General features: G+C 43.4%; 1 protein-coding gene across 2 annotated transcripts in view; it reads right to left on the bottom strand.

Annotated features, from left to right (window-relative positions):
• The window catches only part of LOC135907426 (uncharacterized), a 130,740-nt gene that overhangs the window by 19,208 nt on the left and 92,115 nt on the right, over nt 1-19,417 (bottom strand). The gene's annotated exons all lie outside the window — the stretch shown is intronic.

Here is a 19,417-nt window from a genome sequence, read left to right as displayed (position 1 = left end):
CAGAAAGTGGCTTTGGCTCGTAAAAACCCATATTTCTTTTGTGTTCTCAAGATAGAAAAGAAATTTTCAGTATTGGCGTGCCAGATGAGTTGTGAGAGTTTTAATTTCATCCAAATGGCAAATTTTCTGTGGAGGTCCTCATCACGTTTAATGGCCATGGTCATCTTCCGTATATACCAGACATTTGCATATCGCTTGACTGAGTATTAACACTGCTTTCAGGGTTATGCCTCCCCTAAGCAATTGGTCCTGACCTAGTTCAGTGTTATATTTTAAAAGCATGTGCACCTGCTGTTCCTAGGCATTTGGTGCTAACATTTAAAGACTCCTTATCGTCATCTCTGTTCCGATTACAATGAAACGTAGCCGGCGTAGTTGACATACGTAAACGTGGCCCTGAATTTAATTTTTCTAATTGCAGGACATCTATATGTAAATAGGGTACGATAAAAATAATGTATCACACTTTTTATTCATGCGTATATCATCACTCTACAGCACATATCTTCCTGTTTATTACCAGCATGGTTTCTGAAGAGGCCTTTCATGCATACATTGTAGCAGAATTCTTGCATGATGTCATATTAGCACATGATAGACCTAAACAGATTGATTGTACTACACCAGACTTTAGAAAAAGTTTCGAAGCAATACAGCATTCCTTCCTGCTTCTTCAGCTCTGGCAACTAGGCCTAACCTAAAGCATCATTAACTGGGTGCATAATTATCTGAATGACCATTTCAAGAATGCTGTAATCACTGGCTCGGAGTCTGAACTCGTCACTGTAACATCAGTTGACCCGCATGGGTGTCTACTGGGGCCCTCGCTATTCCTGATTTACATCAACGACGTCGCTGTAAAAGTCTCATCAGCAGTCCGGCTTTGTGCAGATGACTAGATGACTGTGTGTTATGCGAAAAAATTATTTGTGCTGACATTGCCACCAGCTTACAAATATTAGCTCACGTATATGCTATCATGGCGTGAAAAAATGGAATAATAAATCAAAACCCTCCATATGTAACTACATCCTCGTCAGACGGAAACGCAATGCCTTAATATATATGTGCTACCTAAATATTGAAAGCATTTGTATCGCTGAAAATTTTTAACATATATTTGTAGCCTTCTTATCATATCTCACCTGGAATAAGCATATTGCAACAATAACCATAAAATTCAGCCTCCAGGGGTCGTTCAGGAAGTAAAAACAGTGTCTCATAAAATCAACGTATGGCCCATTCTAGAATATGCTGTCATCATGTGGGGTCTTTGTACCAACGTAATAACTGAAAAGTTAATAGGGGGGGGGGGGGGGGGAGTTGAGTTGAGTTGTTGTAGGCTACTGGTGGGATTAGCCTTGCAGTTGCTGCCGGCAATTGCTCCACCGTAGCGACACTTAAAATAATTAAATCACGTAATCCGACACAGACCTCCCAATTACAAATGTTCACTCCTCAGTTCACCATGTTGAAGCCAAATCCGTGTCCTGTAGGTAATTTAACAGAAGGCGAGAGACCTCCTTCCTACACAACCGGTTCCCGCGCGGGAAAACTATGTCCTGAAGCGAACTGTGAGGAAGTCCTGTGTTCTTGAGAGACCCGAATAACACCCTCCTTTCCGCGTTATACACAGTACAGCACATTAGGTAATGTTCAATGTCACCACACACACCACACGTTGAACATAATGGTGATAACGCCAGGCCAGTCTTAAACATCCACGCAGGGGTACGAGCAGAGCCCGTGCGAATGCGTAGCAGTAAGGTTGCTTGGTTTCTTTGGAGACCCTTGATCACACATGGCTTGTGAGGTGAGCTCCACAAAGAACTGAAGTGGCACGACACCGCTTCTCTGAAGAGTCTCCCGTCTTCTTGAGGCACTTTTCTCGAAGGATTCCCAGACAGCGCTCTATGGGCGAGGCTGTCCGCCATCTCGTTGCCTATGATACCTATGTGTGATGGCACCCATTGGAATCGTATGGAGAAGCCTTTGACACTGAGATTTTGCACCGAACGTAGGGAGCTTAGAGATAAGGCATCATTAGGGAATCCGTGCTCTAACCTTTGAAGGGCGGATTTCGAATCTGTAAGAATGACCACAGGTTGAGGCGTACAAAACCGTAGCTTTTTGAGAGCTGCCTCAATGGCAACGCTTTCGGCCGTTGTGGAGGACACGACTGCAGTGAAGCGAACGGACCAATCAAAGTTCAAAGAGGGAATATGAAAAGCAGCTGCACTAGATCCCCTGACCTTGTCCACAGAGCCATCAGTAAAAATTTGAAGGTGACGTGCATATTCCGTTTCAAGATGTTCCAGTACGAGCGAACGCGTTGCTGCCAAAGGAGAACTCCGCTTAGCACGAACGTGAGGAACTGCCAACGAACTATCGAGGCTCGCGAAAGACCAAGGTGGTTTCGACCTCTTAATTCGACCTCTAGCGTCAAGACCCAGGTAACCAAGAGTATTAAGGGCCAAGTACGCTCGGGACTCGGATCTCTTTCGAAGGCGCTGTAGAAGGGCTCGGCCAGCTGCCGTCTGTTTGAGGCGGCCAATTTGCATCAATAACCTTTGTGAAGCGACTAAGCTAAGAGGTCTCGATAGAGATTCATAAAGTACTGCATTGTTAGGAGCAGTCTGCGGAACGCCAAGAGCCCTTCTTAGGCCCTTTCTGTGCAGAACCTCAAGTCGTTCCAGCTGTGATATCGATGGGGAAATTAAAGGGAGCTGATACATTATTCGACTGGTCACTAGTGCATCGTGCAACCTGATCATTGAAGAAGGGTGATTTCCCCATTGCTCACTTGCAACTCTACGGATTACATTGAGACGCGAAGATATCGATGTCACAACCGAGTCCACAGCTCGTCGCCACTGTAGGCGGTAGTCGATAATGACGCCCAAAAAGCGCTTGTGTTTAAATTGTCGAAGACAAGATTGATTAAGGTCTATCTTCAGCCGCGCATACCTTCTTCCTCTACCTGGAAACATTATGAAACCAGATTTTTCCACCGAGAGAGTCAACCCCACACCTTGAAGGTAATTTTGAACTGAAAGTAATGCCTGTCGAGCTATCAGAGCTAAACGCTTGTGTTGATATCCGGTTAACCAAAGACAGATGTCGTCCGCGTATATCGACATATGGACATGCCTGCAATGTTTTTGCACTTCAGCGGGAAGACCAGCCATTGCAACGTTAAAGAGCGTTGGGGAAAGAACACTTCCTTGAGGTACACCTCGCGATACCACCCTTTCGGTGCTTGTGGTACTTCCTAACTGCACTTGAATTTTCCGATCACTGATAAATGAGTGAATGAAGCGCAGAAGATAACCCTGTACGCCCATGGCCTGCAAACTATTTAGTATTGAGCTCTGAAGGATGGTATCATAAGCCTTTGATACGTCTAGGAAAATAACTAGTGTTGAAAGGCCGAAAGCTCTATGATGTTCAATATGGCTTATCAAGTCCAAGACGCTGTCTTGCGCGCTTAAACCTGTTCGGAATCCAGTCATGCATGTTGGCAGAGCCCTTCTATCTTCGAGCCACCAAGATAAACGCTTACTTGCCAGCTTCTCCATAAGCTTAGCCACGCACGACGTCAGTGATACAGGACGATACGAGGCCAAGTCTGTCATTTCTTTGCCGGGCTTCAGCACTGGGACAACGCGAGCCACTTTCCATGAAGGAGGAACGTCGCCAGTCTCCCACACTCGATTGAGATAGCTTAGAAGCATCTTTCGGTGTTCCAGAGGTAGGTTCTGCATCATCTGGTTGGTGATGCCGTCAGGACCTGGTGCACATCGACGCCGCAGGCCGCTGAGTGCTGTCTGTAGCTCTCGAAGTGTAAACGGGGCGTCCATCACAGACGTAGATGTTGCAGGTGGAGTGCAGGGAGGAATTCCTGAACTTGCACTTACAAATGCATCTGCAAATTCCTCTGCCAAGCACACGAGAGGTTTCCGCTTGCGCAGTGCAAGCGCTTCAAAAGGTCTACTAGGTCGAGAATCACCAGCAAGACTGCCAATGACTCGCCAAATCCTCGTCATCGGTGAGAAAACCGTCAAGCTAGCGCAGAAGGACGCCCACTGCGACCTACAGAGCTTGTTCGTATGGCGTCGAATGGCAGAGTTAAGCCTATTGAAGGTCGTCTTCAAGGATCTGTCGTCCTTCTTCCGCATCAGTTGTCGCTCCGCCCTTCTGCGCGCGGCGCAAAGGTTCCTGAGTTTTAAATCCGGAGTCGGAAAATGAGTAGGCAACTTGACCGCTGTGGTAGCAGCCATCTTACCAGAAATCATTTTGTCAATCACATCACCAGAAACACAGGCAAGTTGCTCCCTGTATTTGTCCCAATTAACAACATGGCTAATTTTAGAGTCGCGCAAATGGAAGTCGGCAGTAAACACAAAAATTGGATAGTGATCACTTCCCATGCGGTCAGGTGCAGTTGACCACTTCACGCGGACGTCAGATGAATGCAAGGTTAGGTCTATTGATGTGGCTGAGGCTGGAGGCCGGAAGAAAGTGGGACTTCCGTCATTGGCCACGCACAAGTCCAAACTATCGATAACTTCTACAAGTTTGCGTCCGCGGGAATCTGTGTTCCTGTCACCCCAGAGAGAGTGATGGGCGTTGAAGTCCCCGCAGATAATTCGGGGCGCTGGGCAACGGTCACAAAGCTGCTGCAGAAACAAGTCCATTGCTACCTTCTTCCGCGGAGACACGTATACGGATGCAATAGAAAGAGTTCGGAAGCCAAGACGTATCCTCACAGCCGCTACCTCAATACTATCGGTGCAAAGATCGGTGACGTTCAAAGCCACATGAGGAATCTCTCTTCGTATGTAAAGGGCAGCGCTTCCCGCGGGAAATGACTTTATGCTGCAATTCTTATGGGCGACATATCCAGTTAAAGATCTCCCGCTTGGTAGGCCAGCCTCCGAGAGGGCTAAAACTGGAACGCACGTATCTTTCAGAAATAATTTAAGTTCTGCTAATCGACTTATAATCCCAGCGCAGTTCCATTGCATAATAAATGGCACTTTTCGGTGATTTTTTGTTGCACGAGGTTGAAGAAGACTAGCCATATTATAAGGTGAAGGTCGCTGCGAAGGTGGTAATCATGGGCTCAAAGGAAAGAACGAGCTGTAGAAAGTTCTTCAGGGTGCCAGTCGGCATCACTTGAACATATGAACGCAGGACTTCAAACAAAACTCGCAGAAGGTCGGACAGTTCCTGATTTTTGAGCTCCTTATTTTGCTGTACGCACTTCCTCACAACTTCAACAAAGGTTGCGGACTTGGACCCACTCTTGGCCACTTCAGCTGGTGTCTTCATCTCTTTTGAGGCGAGGGAATGTCCTCCATGTTGTCGAGTCTGGCTGTGAAACTTGTCCGGCTGTCTGGCTGTCAAGTCTGGTCGCTGAGAAACTTGGACACTTTTTGCTGCAGCAGATCGAACAACCGACTCACCCACAGAGGACTTTGCCGTCTTGCTAGGCTCAGGTCGCTCTCTGACGTTGCTGGCTACCACGCTACGAACGTCCAACTCTAACGCAGGGAACTCAACTTCCGAATCTAACGCCGGGAACTCGTCACTTCCAGGTATCCGCTTCTCAGTAGGTTGTGGTTTGGGACCACTAATGAAGGACACTCGGCGGTGTAAGGCGCTTACACGGAAGGGGCAGCCACCAAAACTCGCTGGATGGTCGCCACCACAATTAGCGCAAGCAAAATCTGCCTTGCAGGCTTTGTAATCGTGGGCGCCACCGCATCGTTTGCAACGTAGATCTTTGATGCAAACTTTAGCTACATGCCCAAAGCGTTGGCACCTAAAGCATCGGGGAGGAGGTTCAACGAATTCTTTGACTGCATGCTTGGTAAAACCGAGGTCAATTTTTTCGGGGCGCTCGGTGTTAGGAGCAAACGTTATCACAACAGAGTTAGTAGGTTTCGCTGCCCATTCTTTTTCTTGAGTCTCCACCCGGCGCATGAGACGTTTCACGTGCAGAACCCCTTGCGGTTTCAAGTAGTCAAGAAGGTCGCTTTCCGAATATCACACTGGTACTCCCCTAATAACACATGTGTTAGTCATGTAGGAGTGGGGCAGCCGGGCATTAACTTTTATGTCCCCAATCTGAGAGCACCGGAGCAGAATGTCAACTTGCTCTTCCGTTGCGATATCTAAATAAAGCGCGCCTTGCGATGTGAAGCGGCTGCGAATCGGGGCAGATCCCAGCAGTACCTTAATGGCTTCAAAGAGCCTGATAGGGTTCCGCTCTCTCAAATCAACACCTTTCTCTGTTGGCAAAACTACCACTGGGATTGCGACCGTTCTTTGCTTCCGATGGCTCACCACCTTGAAGCCGTCGCTGTCCACTTCCGCCATATCAGCCACTTGCTCGTCAGGGTCGACGATAGTTGTGTCGTCCCCACTGACCGATGATGACGCACTGGACTGCTTATCGTCCCTGATGTCTGGCAGCTCCACACCTTGCGAGGCCATGGCCGCCTCCGCCACGCTGGCTTCCTTCGGATGGCGCTGTCCCTTTAAAGATGCCGGCGCCGGAGCAGCCGTACCCTTCCCATAGGGACAGTACCTCCTTAAAGATGCGGCCGTCTTCCAAGGATATAAATAACTCACTTAATGAATAGCAAAACCTATGCAAAAATTACAGAGCTGAGGTGACAACAGAGCGAACAGCGTCGTCTTCCTCTTCCTCCTCCAAGTTAATAGGGGTTCAAAGCCACCGCACCCGTTTTGCAACTAATTAATTTTGCCGTGAGGTTGGTGTTACCGCCCTCAAAAATGTTTACAAGGGATTCAATTGAAACCCGTCACCACTTTTTCTCATTTTTATTTCCTAACAAGTAAGCCCGTGAGAGCCCTGACATTGATCGCGAGATGTACTTGAAGCCTCCCACAAACTATTCTCACAGAAGGAATAGTGTTAAAGATCATTAGAGAAACTAGGTGCTGCATCCCATTCTTGGAGTCCTTTTTTCTGCATAGAATAAGCAAGTCGGACAACTTAGCATTTACTGCTGTTAAAGCAACCAGTTAGTCGCTTGCCATCTTGCTACTGCCAACTTTGTGTGAAATGCAGTCACGATACATAAGTGTTAACCTACCCTCGTTGCCTTGTTATACTGTGCTTTTTTGCTTTCTCTGACACGTGTCGCGTGATTGTCGCTGACACTGATGTTCCATTTTGGTCTTGTTTTGCAGTTTTATTTCGTTTAGTTGTTTTCATTAATTTCCTAGACACCCCCGCTTCAAAAATGCCGCCTGGGCCCATGCAGTGATTCCAATTTAAAAATATTGTATTATGAGTTGCAAGGATGAAAACTTGTACCTAAAGCACCAATTGGTACACATCAAGCGGTAAGTAACCAGGACATTCTTATTAGGCTTTATTTTTTCATATTGCCAAACTGTAGCAGGTTCACACGTGAATGAAGACACAAAGTGTGTGAAAAATTGCGATGAAATAAGCGCCTGATTAGGTAAACAGACAAATAATATTCCCTTCTTGAGGATACCTGCAATCGTAGTCATTGATAATATGGGAACTTAGCTTTTCGTTAGTAATAGATTATGCACAGCTTATCAGCCATTTTGGTCACGTACAATATAAGCACAGCGATAATTTAAATACACTCGGCAAGGGCTCAAAACAATCCTCTCACAAGGGTGGCTGTGCTGCGAAAATATTTGTTAAGGCAAGCAACGACAATTTTCTACTCTGTCATGAGAATATGATAGCTTTATCATTTAAATATACTAGCACTTAGGTAGTAATATGCTCTTCACTTTTTGCAGCCCTACAAAGCAACAGGCTCCTTGCTCAAGACGTTTAAAAGCGACTTTGGCACGAAAGAAGGAGGCGCACGATGATGTATTCATTCGTCTGATACACATTATCGCATGCGTGCTTCTTTGCTGCCGAAGTAACTCCTCTAAACGACTGGCACGAGCGCAACGTTCCAGATGTCGCGTTCTTTCCCCTAAGCGGGTATTGCTTTCTTTCAGAAACTGTGTTAGCCTACACTGCCTGTCGGACCGGCCCACCATTCTTGTCCGACCGATTGGGACATTATAGAAATGACTATACTTAAACCACGTATAAACATGTAATGCTATGAACTAACATAAAAAATTATAAAGATGAGCCGGTATTTTACCTATGCCTTCATAATATTCGGAACCTCCCATATGTATGTATATTGGTAAGTGCCTTGCCGCAGGTGCCAGCTGCCTTTATGCCTCGAGGGCAAGCGCCTACGCAAGGCGGTATTTTTCATGAGTGGTCACATGGTGAATTCTCTTTCATCATAGGTTGCCGTTTCGGGTATTCGCTTGTAGCACTCTCATAAATTTTGTCCTTTGTACACTAATATTATTGCGCCAGCAATTTTCAGAACGCTTCAGGCGAATTTCCGCCATTTCCGTGACGTTTCGAATAAAGTCCTTGCGTGATGAAATCGTGTCTCACCCTGCGACGCTGTTTGCTGTGAACGCGTGAAAAAGTGTGATAGGGTAAGCCCAGAAGAATGCTTGCTTGACGGGAGCTGTCTTCCCCCTCGCCTATGTTGTGCCTTAAAAAGGAAGGGACGTGAGCGATTTCAATCTTGGAGCTAATCTGCGGCGTGTACAAAGGCTACAACAGACAACATATCTCTGTGTTTCGTGTGCACTGTGTTTCAGGTGGCATAGTCCAAAATTTTGAAGATTCGTTAAGCAAAAGGCACCACAAAGCCAGTGCTCGGCCGCTACCGTTGCTCTTCATCTTGCAAGCCATATCATAGCGAGTGTCCGTAGCCATTAATTCAGATCTGTAATGTTTTCAGCGCACGAGTGGTCCCATGTATGTTATTTAGTAGGCCAATGAGTACTGCAGTTTATACAGCCGATAAAATTACTATACTCACTTCATACGGCTGCTTAATAATTTGCTATGGCAGTCGATGCTTTGTTTGTTGCGCGAAAAAGCAAATTTTTTGTTTACTGCTGGCGTTTCTGTAGCACTAGAAGCACGCCGGTAACATTTTGGAAGTATTATTTCACTATAATTGTTTTATACACAGTTGATGCATGCTATATCGGTTTAGTTAGTTCACCTCTACGAGATGACCACAGCATCCAACTGCAAATTTCGTTGCGCGCCGTATAACTGCACTACTCAAAATTGCTGAAGTGATATGTGTCGCTACTTAACACAAGCAGATAAATTAGGTGAAAACCAATTAGAAGTTGAAAACTCAATATCAGTTAGCGCATCCCGTTCATTTCCCTCAATTTTCTTTGTAGAATGGGAGCTAGCACTGTAGCCTTTTTCTAAACGATTATATAATTTACTTTACTATGCCTGAAAACTTGTACGTTCACAACCTAAAGTATTTTTTCCTTCCTAATTTATAGTATTGGCGTCATAGTTGAGCAGCTCACATAATTAAACAATGAGCTATTATTCACTTAGTCTGGTCTCCTTGCCAATTTAATTGAGAGTACCAGTGTTTTGCTCGCTTTGATTTCTTCCTGAAATAGGACAAGTGCTAAAGCAAAATTTCAGCACGACGGAGCGTCTTTGTTGTTTATCTTGATTCTACTAAACTGTAAATCCTGAAAGCAACACGCTGTCATTTTTTTGGGCAGTATATTAGAAGAAAAGTGGCAGAGAGCTTTTTGGGCGTAGAAGAAAGCGCAAGCTAACTGGCGTTAATTCTTATTTCTTTCTCACTAGCTGAGTGAATAATACGTCAGAAAGTTTTACAGTACTCACCCTGAAGCGTGATACAAAATAGAGTTATTGGACGCGCCAACAGAATTTGCGTATTTTGTCATATTCTTCAATGTTTCGCGCCAATTAATGGATTTATTGTTGCGCAATACCAGCCAATCGTCCTTCTGAAAATAGTGAATACAAAATTGCAATTGAGGACTTTAGAAAACTGGAACGTCCAACTAAAGGGCCTTATGTTGCAAAGCATTTTTATCGGACATCCCGTACTTTTAGTCTATATATATATATATATATATATATATATATATATATATATATATATATATATATATATATATATTGACACGCGTACTTATCTTTATCGGGCGACCACGTTTCGCCGCTCAACAACTGTAATCGCACAGCGAGGGACGCGCCTGCATGTATGCGACGTTTCTGGAAAGTTATCGATGCTTCTACCCGGCTGTCTGCTGTCGCCGAATCTAGTGTTATCTGATTTCATCGCGTAACGCGAATGGTGTGGAACTTTGTGGAAGGCACGCGGGTCCGAACGATTAGTCTGGAACATTCGACGACTGCTCTATACAAGCCGACGCGCTTGACCCGCTGATCAGACTTTCGACGATCACCGACCGTGTTCGACGCTATCGTTGTGCTAGAAGTGTAGCCTGTCTTGTGGGCACAGGTTCGTTCAATAAAAGTTAGTTTTGTCGTTCACATTATTGCTACTGTGTTCTTCTACGTCACCACAACGTGACAATTTATATATATATATATATATATATATATATATTTATATATATATATATATACATATATATATATATATATATATATATATATATATATATATATATATATATATATATATATATATATATATATATATATATATATATATATACATCATCTTGCGTCCATCCAGTGCCCCACGTTGTCTACCATCTTAGACCGCTAGGTAAGTGGTCATGGTCGTGGTGACGGCACGCTCGTTCTTTGAATGGGATATTTCAGTTTACTCATGACGTGACATGTATCCAGGCATAACCTGCGAATTGGGCTACTAGGTATGCCCTCATGATGCTGGTATTGTCGTGGTCATTTCTTAGCGTGACATAAAGTAAATTATTCATGACATGACATGCATCATATAGCTTTAATTACATGGGATGAGGAGACATGCATGACAAGTATGTTATGACGTGTATTAGATGACATATGACATGGTTTCATGAGATTTGTGACTAGGCATGTCATCCAGTTTGGTTAATATGTATGTTCTCGAGGTCATGATGCTGTCGTTGTTGTATCGTTAACGAGATATACAGGCTGATTAATTTTAGGTTTTGTTGAATTTTTGTAAAGCGCCTATCGCGGATAGCGAAATTCTTTTCCTTGACCTTCACTATTCGCTGAAGGGGAAATTACAACCATGATAAAACGCAACACGCATTCATCTAATTAACAAAATTGTTAAAATGAACTTAATTGATTACTTTATGGCGCATATTGTAGTTTCCACGTCGTTGCTGGTGAATTGCCATGACGCATCCTCTAGAAATCAATATCCAAGATGGCACCAGTTTTGAGATATTACTACAGTGTGGGACGATATACATGGGCATTGCTGTAACTTTAGTGTATCAATACACTGAAGAGTCTTTCGGAAAATTATTAGGTGGGAGAACAGTGTATCTTTTTTATCATCTTTAGTGCGCACTTCACCAAACTGGTATCATCCTGGTAATTCATTCAAAATTAATATACTTTGCAAGCTTACAGGGCACAATCCAGAATTTATGAGATTGGCTACAAAAGTTTATTATCAATTATTTTATTTAGTTTAATATGTGTGACGATCTTTCTGGCAAGAAATATCCGCCACTCTAAATACTCACTTTGTCAACTAGAACTACGTTACCTGCAGCAGCCAGTTTTTATAGATTGTGGAAATCTTAACTATGATCACCTGGTATAGAAAAACACGCATGACGTTTACGACACATCACACATGCATGACATGAGTGACGCTTTCTAGAGCCAGAAACGACGCTGATGGCCAGGTATCTGCGAAATTCTTCACGTAGAAGTTGTCGCAACGTTCGTTGAATATGCACATTTTTTATACTTGGTTGTTGCGAGCCAAATTTCTTTACTAAAGGGTGAAAACCGTAACTGATAATTTATACAGTTGAGCCTAAATTTGGAAGCATTACAAATAAAAACGACATGAAATTCTATATTTCGTTCACAGATAGTAAGTAAAATTGTATATTATAATAATAGAGGAGAGAATAATGTATACACTAATAAAATCTATTATATTGGAGCCCATACGATAGGAGGGCATGTTAGAAATTTACTCACGAACTCGAAGATCAGATAATGTGCAGCACAAACTTCAATACGCAATCGTGAAGCGGGAAACTTTCAAAGCTTTTTGTACATACCAATTATTGTAAAATAATTATTGCCAAATGACTTTGGCAATTGCCCCTTTCATAACGGATCTTGTGAGTTAATCATACTTCTTTTTGCAATGATCAACCTTTTCGTAATTTAGGACGAGAAATTTCATGAACATATTCGTGAAACATACATGTAATATTTGTTTCTTTTAATGATATTTTATAAAACTTTTAGTAAGAAGGGTAATGTCGTTATATAATGTAGTGTTCCTAACTAGAACGGCAACAGAAATGACATAATCTAAGTGAGACGGGTGTCGTCCGCCATTTTATTCCTACTTCTTCCTTCTCACTTCTCCCCTAGCCCATTCCTTCGTCTTCTTTCATGCATCCAGCGCAGACCGCTTCATATAATACATATGAAACTTCGACTCAACAGAGCATCTGATATTAAAATTACCAGTAAAGGAACACATGGACGTTAAAATGTTTTCCTAATATCTATAGATCAATATGATTGTGGAGGAAAGGAATAGTTCTCGCTTTCTTTGGGTTTTCATTTATGCCAGGAAATACTGGATTATATCTAATACTTTCTTTATGTACAATGCAGATGTATCTTTATATATTGCACCGACGCTACCTGCACAGCCGAGATATCAGTAACTTTGATTATGCTGGAAGAAGTCCAGTTTAGCTAACAATTTTTGAAAGGATCCAAAAATGTTTTGTAGTGACGGCAACGCGGGACACTGGTATTTCAATGCCAGTCTTCGGTACTGTTGTTTTATGATCAAACAAGTTGGTAGCTAAATTTTAGGCATATTTCAATTACTATTACTATTATTATTTTAACACTATTAATGATGTACACATATTTTATGTTGTCAAGATATTATGTATATTACTTCATATTATTATATATTTTGTTACTATGATTACTATTAGAAGTCACGATTACTATTAATTACATCGTGCCGTGGATTGAAAATTTGTGAAATATTTTCACAAATTTGTTCTTGATGACATTAGGCCGTCCACCGTACCAGGCTAAGCAGTTATCTTGTACGTGATCAAATCAAAGCTTTAAGGTTTTCTTGTCGCATAATAGGTGGCAGCTTCTAGAGCATCCAATACCAAAAAATATTTTGTATATTCTCACGAAGTAGGGACACAACAGCCATGTAACACGATATTTATGTTCTGGTGCACCTATCACTTAAAACTATTAAAGCAGTGCAATATATTTTTGTTTTTGTATAAAAGCAATTCTCTGACGTGTTGACAAGTTTCTAGAAACATCACCTACACAAATACCTTCCTATATATAAGTTTGAAAGCAAATTTTCCATATACAAGCTGTGCCTCATAAGTGCTTGCTATTATTATTGACATGTATCTTGCTAATCTGCGTTTTTATGTGTTACAGCTTTCGCGACAAATAAGGGGTAATTGTCAGTAGCAGTCTATATTATATCCTTCTTGCAAAAAAAAAAACTAGTGTCTTGCAGTGCCTTCCAACCAGAAACCAGTAGATTTACGAAATGTTCATTAACGCAACGAACAATAGTACTTGCTGCGGGGTAGTCGTACGGCTATACGTTGGGTATAAAATCAACGAATGGCACCCGAATCATTGTTGCTTACCAAACAGTGAAGCTGAGCACCACTGGTTGGTGCGCGAGGCGCACCCGCGTGGTTGCTCAGTGGCTATGGTGTCAGACTGCTGAGCACGAGGCCATGGGATTGAATCCCGGCCATGGCAGCCGCATTTCGATGGGGGCGAAATGCGAAAACACCCGTGTACTTAGATTTACGTCCACGTTAAAGAACCCCAGGTGGTCGGAGTTTCCAGAGTCCTCCAATACGGCGTGCCTCATAATCAGAAAATGGTTTTGGTACGTAAAACCCAATAACTTATTTTTTTTGCTTGAAGCGCGCCCGTTGCTGTTGGAGTTAACTGGATCGTACGGATGCCTGCAGTTTGCCGCATTTGTTCCAGCATGTTACTTTGCGTAAGGGGTCTGACATTGAAAATTAATGACTTGAGTCAATATTTTCGCAAAGTAAGTATAAGTATGCTGGCCTAAATAACGCTATCTGCAGAGGTTACCAATATCGGTTCCGTTCTGCAACTTCATATAAATGTGCATGAAAATGTTTCGTTACGTTTTGCACATAGAGATCAATACCCAGCGTCTCTCATAGAAAGGCTACAGCGTAGAAGGCGTTTATCATTGCGTTAGCATTCTCAGTGCCATTCACGCACATTCTGGGCGATGTGCTTGTGTATCTAGCCATATTGTTGCCGATCTGGATGACTGGAAAGTTTGCGGTGGAATGGGTAGCAAATCGTCGCGGTGCCACCAGAGAGACAAAGATGACGATCACTAACCCGCTAACTTTAGGTTCGCCCAGACTAGCTGTACCGGCCATATCTTCTGCAGAGTAAACAGGGTCCCAATTAAACATGCTGCGCTGATGTAGCACAGTTCGGAAGCAACCGTCCAGAGATATTTATCTACTGATTATGTAGCAATGTGCACATATGCACCGCTCTTCAGTGAAAGATTTTCACACAGACATGGGTCAGTCTAGACGCGGGAGTAAGCAGGTGCCGTTGTTCTAAGGAACATTTTCACGCTCACTTGGAGCTCACGGTATGTTCCACTTGGTCTGCGCTCGTCTTCACTGAAGCTACTTGATGCCAACTTCAGTCACTGCGTAGTTGCCAATACGTCTGTGGCGCTATTCGATTACCGTCTTTGACGTCAAGGTATGTACTGTTTGGAGCACTGGAAGTTTCCTCTCTGCAGTGACGAAAAAGATCGGTGAAATTTTTGTGATGCTGAGCGGGATCAAACCCACGCCATAAGAGTTCCTAAAAGCGAGGATCCGGACGCATTCATAGGTTGCGCCACAAATGCAGGGTGTACTTGCTGCCTTTCAGCCAACGACTTTCCGCCAACGCTTTAGTGAACTGTGCAATGAATGCACTAAGTATGAGCACTCTTTGAGAACCTCTCGCCAACTACGGTCATGACGTCTGCGCCGTTGAGTGTTTGGCAAGCGAGGAAACAATTTTCAGTGTTCGCAGGCACCGGCGGACCACGTTTGTTGTCTCGAACGCCGTGAATGGACTTCTGGGCAGTTCCACTGGATTGCGCAGCGTGTCGAGAAAAAAAGCGCTAGAGACGAGTTCGCTGCCGTATGACGCGTTTCTGAGCGCTTTCGCGAACCGTTGTGCCACGCATTTCAGAGGCCATGTGGAGGCTTCGCGGCAGTGCTGCTGAATGGCACCGAGTGCACTTAGAAAAACGCGAAGAAGGAGTTCGGTTGACGTACATACCCCACACATAAAGTGCTTAGACAGTGGCAATGCGTGGTGTCGCTATGTTGATTTTTTGCCAAACGCATTATCGTGGATAGCCGTTATGATGAAGTTGTTGGCAATTTTTTTCCTTTCTTTTGCTTATGGTACTCGAAACCACTACAAGCAGTGAGCGGCAGTGCGACATGCTGTTAGCCCACTATGATATTTGCGAATGCGTGCAGTTGGTGCGGAGCAGATGGTGTTGCTCTCCGCCGTTCACCGATAGCGCAACCAATGAATGGAAAACAATGACATTTTACGCCATATTGTCGATTACGTGTGATGACGTCGACACGCCTGACATATGGCCTCGTGTCGATGGTGGCGGCAGCCTTCACCGCCGTGTTGTATTTTCGCTTCTGTAAAGCGTACCGCAATTAAGGTACCAATCGACAGCCTTTATGAACGAGTACAAAACTAGAGTATACTAGAACCTTTTTATTTTACTTCTAGTTCACTGTAGCAAACTTAGCTGTCTTCGCACAGTGTAAGGAACGATTTCAGTTTTCCACTCCGCGCTTCCTGGCCAGAGACACGCAAAACATTGGGAAAGTGACTGCATTATCCAAAATTCCTACTCTCAAAAATCACTCGTAAATAAAACACCTTTAACACAGGCTTAACTATAAGGTGAGTTCATGTGCTATTGGTAAGGGGTCCTTTGTGCACCCTTTTCGGGTGCACAGTGGACCCTCATCAAAAGGAATTTAGCCACCGTGTTATGGTACGGCGGCGTAGTCCTTGTTCTTATTTTTTTGTAAGCTACGCAGCAAGTCACACTGTACTGCTGACATCGGTAAAAATGGCGTATGTCGTCAATGTAAGGTAAAAGGAAAGAATGCGTGTTGAAAATTTAGTAAGGTGGAGGATTTTGCAGTTTTAGGATAAGCCTCGATTACTGTCAACTCAGCCTACTTTGCACTTCTTCAGAAATTGTACATTCTAGTGTTTAGTTTATATACAGTTATTTATTTATCTTTACTAGACAAACCTGCATCACACATAATGTATTATTATAGGGGGGTTTCTTTGGAACACAAATTGCCGAAATGCCGTTCTATGCACATTTTTCGAGTTTGTTTCTTGGGTCTTCCATGGCGCACATTATTATGGGCTGCAAAGACTCAATTTGCTCGGCAGTGCCGAAAGGACAGCGTTTATCTCAGCAGATTCACCTTCCCGCTCTTGTTAGGCAACGCTGGTTATGAGCGTGCGAATCTCTGACCAAACATTAAACGTCCAGCTAAAAAGGCACGTAGTGCTTCCCAACGCTTACAAAAGGATAGCCATGAGAATTTCGCAACCTCGTATAAGCTGGATGTGCACGAAGGCGATCAAAATGACTACGGTGGTTTCAGTGCACCACCGCAGAAAAACTTTCCTGGTCCAGAACATACATTACTCACAAACACATCACCGTTAGTGCAAGTACTAAAATTTTATTATTATACTGTTGTGTTTCATGAAGCTTGCTCTTCATGAAGAGCTGTGAATGAGGCCCAAACAATTGTTCAGATGTTTTCGTTTCTGCAAGACACGCTTTCGAAAATGAAAATACGTTTTTGGCCTTCGTTAATCAACGCTGACCCCTTTCTGATAAATGTCCCCTAATCCACAGTCTTTGTGACCCCCAAGGTCAGGAGTTGCCCCTTTGCTCTTGAAGGCAGGCTACTGCACCTGATGACCCTGACAGGCAGGGGACTTGACGCCTTCGTCGCCGTAAATCGCTGCGTTTCACTTAGGTTCATAGGCTGTTTCGTCTTCTCGATTTATGAAATTTTCACTTACCCCGATTCCCTTAGTGTGTAGGACCTCGACGTTCTCTTTTTATGCAGTTGAGCAATCAATACGTATAATATCCAGCTCTTTCATGTACGCTGCACCAGTCCAGAGGACCAGTGTCAAAATGACACTGGGCCCATAATCAGGCACGGCACTGTACAATGGATCTGAATGAAGTTATCAAATATGCATGCAACTATATTTCTCTCATGTGACTATTCCTGCGGTTACATTCGTTTTTTTACAATTTCATTCGTTACTGGCACCTCAATAATAACATATATTTCTTATTCTTGCTTTTTGTCATCTATAAATTTGATTACTCTTCATTCATGTATTATTATTGTATCAACTGTTATTCCAATATAGATCACGGCTCTTTGACCTGCAACGCCTGAGGTATAAGTAAAATAGTAAATAAACAAATAAATATTTTAATAAATAAGGAATTCCATACATAAACAAAAAATAAACTACTCTTCAGCTTCTCGGGCTATATCTGCATTCGCCAATGCGGGATATAAAATAATTCTGAAAGGACACCTGACCCATTTTTTTCTGGCTTAACCAAGATACTATGTCTCAAGGCAGGATTGAAAATAAGGCTTAAAAATTTAAAAAAATGATTCTGGGTTCCATGGCCACGGCCGTTACCAGCGTACAGGATGCCTCGAGCTCGCTTCGTCCTGACGCCGTCCCAGCTACGGGGGCCACCGGGGACATTCTCTGTTGGCGGCGTTGCCGCTGGGAGGCGGCTCTCAAAAGTTCGGAATTAGAAGAAGAGCTGCGGGCCGTCCCGCAAGGCGAAGGTGCCGTCCAAATCCATAGACTTCGAGCCGCCTCCTGAGGCCACCACAACAAAACCTGCCCGGCCATTCTTTTTATAAAGTTTGTTTTTCTTCTTTTTCTTCTTGTTCTTCTTCTAGGGTTTTGCGTGCCACAACCACGATCTGATTAAGAGGCGCACCGTAGTGGGCAATACCACGTTAATTTCGACCACCTGAGGTTCTTTAATGTGCCCCCAATGCATGGGACCACGGGCGTTTTTGCATTTCGCGCGCATGAAGAGGCGGCCGCCGCAGCCCGTATTCAATCCTGCGACCTGGTGCTTAGCTAAATTAGGCTTCTGTATGAGGATTAATGCCACGATTTCCGTATTCTCCATTTCATGCACCACCTTAACATTTGGAACAAGTTTTCAGGCTTCAACAGTGCTACAAGCTGGTGGTAGGCCATTTTGGTTACACCGAGCTCAATTCCCATAACACCCTAAACAATTTCGCCTATGTGCTTCTCAATATCCACTAGGAATCATAAGCGCGGCATGCTTCTGTTTTGTCTTTTCGTGAGATACTTATCGAGCCAACGTTGCATGCAAAGATTTATACTCAACCTGTGCGACATAACTCAAATTTTTGTTGGTACATGCAAAATCCTACCAATAAACCACAACGAAAAGAGCGTAATTATACCTTTTGAACTAATTTTGCTAAGTACTCCATTATGTTTCTATGAGGTTGTCTTCGAGTAAATGTCGCATAGTATTGCTTGTCGTAGAAGAGGGAGGCGTTTACAACTATCCCTTTTCCAATTTCCGGCCGTTTCACAGCTGAAAAAGAATACTTATTTTAGTGTTAGCAACATTGTTTCAACTGCATTACACAACTTGTGCTGCAGAAACATATTTTAGGCGATTTCATTGGCCTGCAAGAAGAGGACATTGCAAAAAACGTGAATCACATGCCTACTGTTTGAATGTGATAGATAATGTATCATGGAGGGTTTAGCCATTTGATAAGTGTGAAAGCGACTTCGCCATTAGAAGAACACTGGCTCTTTGCCTGGCAAGAAAGATCCCCATAACAGGAAAAGAAAACATCAGCAGCAATAAAGAAATTGATGGCGCTATATATACTTTAAAGTACGAAGTGTTTCTTCGCTACAGTTCTATATCCGGTGGGGACTTAACAACTTACTCACGTTCTTAGAGGGTCGGCTATTGCTCGGACTATAAGTGTATATCGTTCCTTCATATCACCAATATTGGCCTATCATTCCTTTAACCTTCCATTACTGACTGCGTTTTGTCGGTCAGTTTTAGATATTGCTTTCTGC

Source organism: Dermacentor albipictus, chromosome 10, assembly GCF_038994185.2.
Source record: "Dermacentor albipictus isolate Rhodes 1998 colony chromosome 10, USDA_Dalb.pri_finalv2, whole genome shotgun sequence".
NCBI classification, from domain to species: Eukaryota; Metazoa; Arthropoda; class Arachnida; order Ixodida; family Ixodidae; genus Dermacentor; species Dermacentor albipictus.
This window is presented reverse-complemented; position numbering and strand designations above follow the sequence as displayed.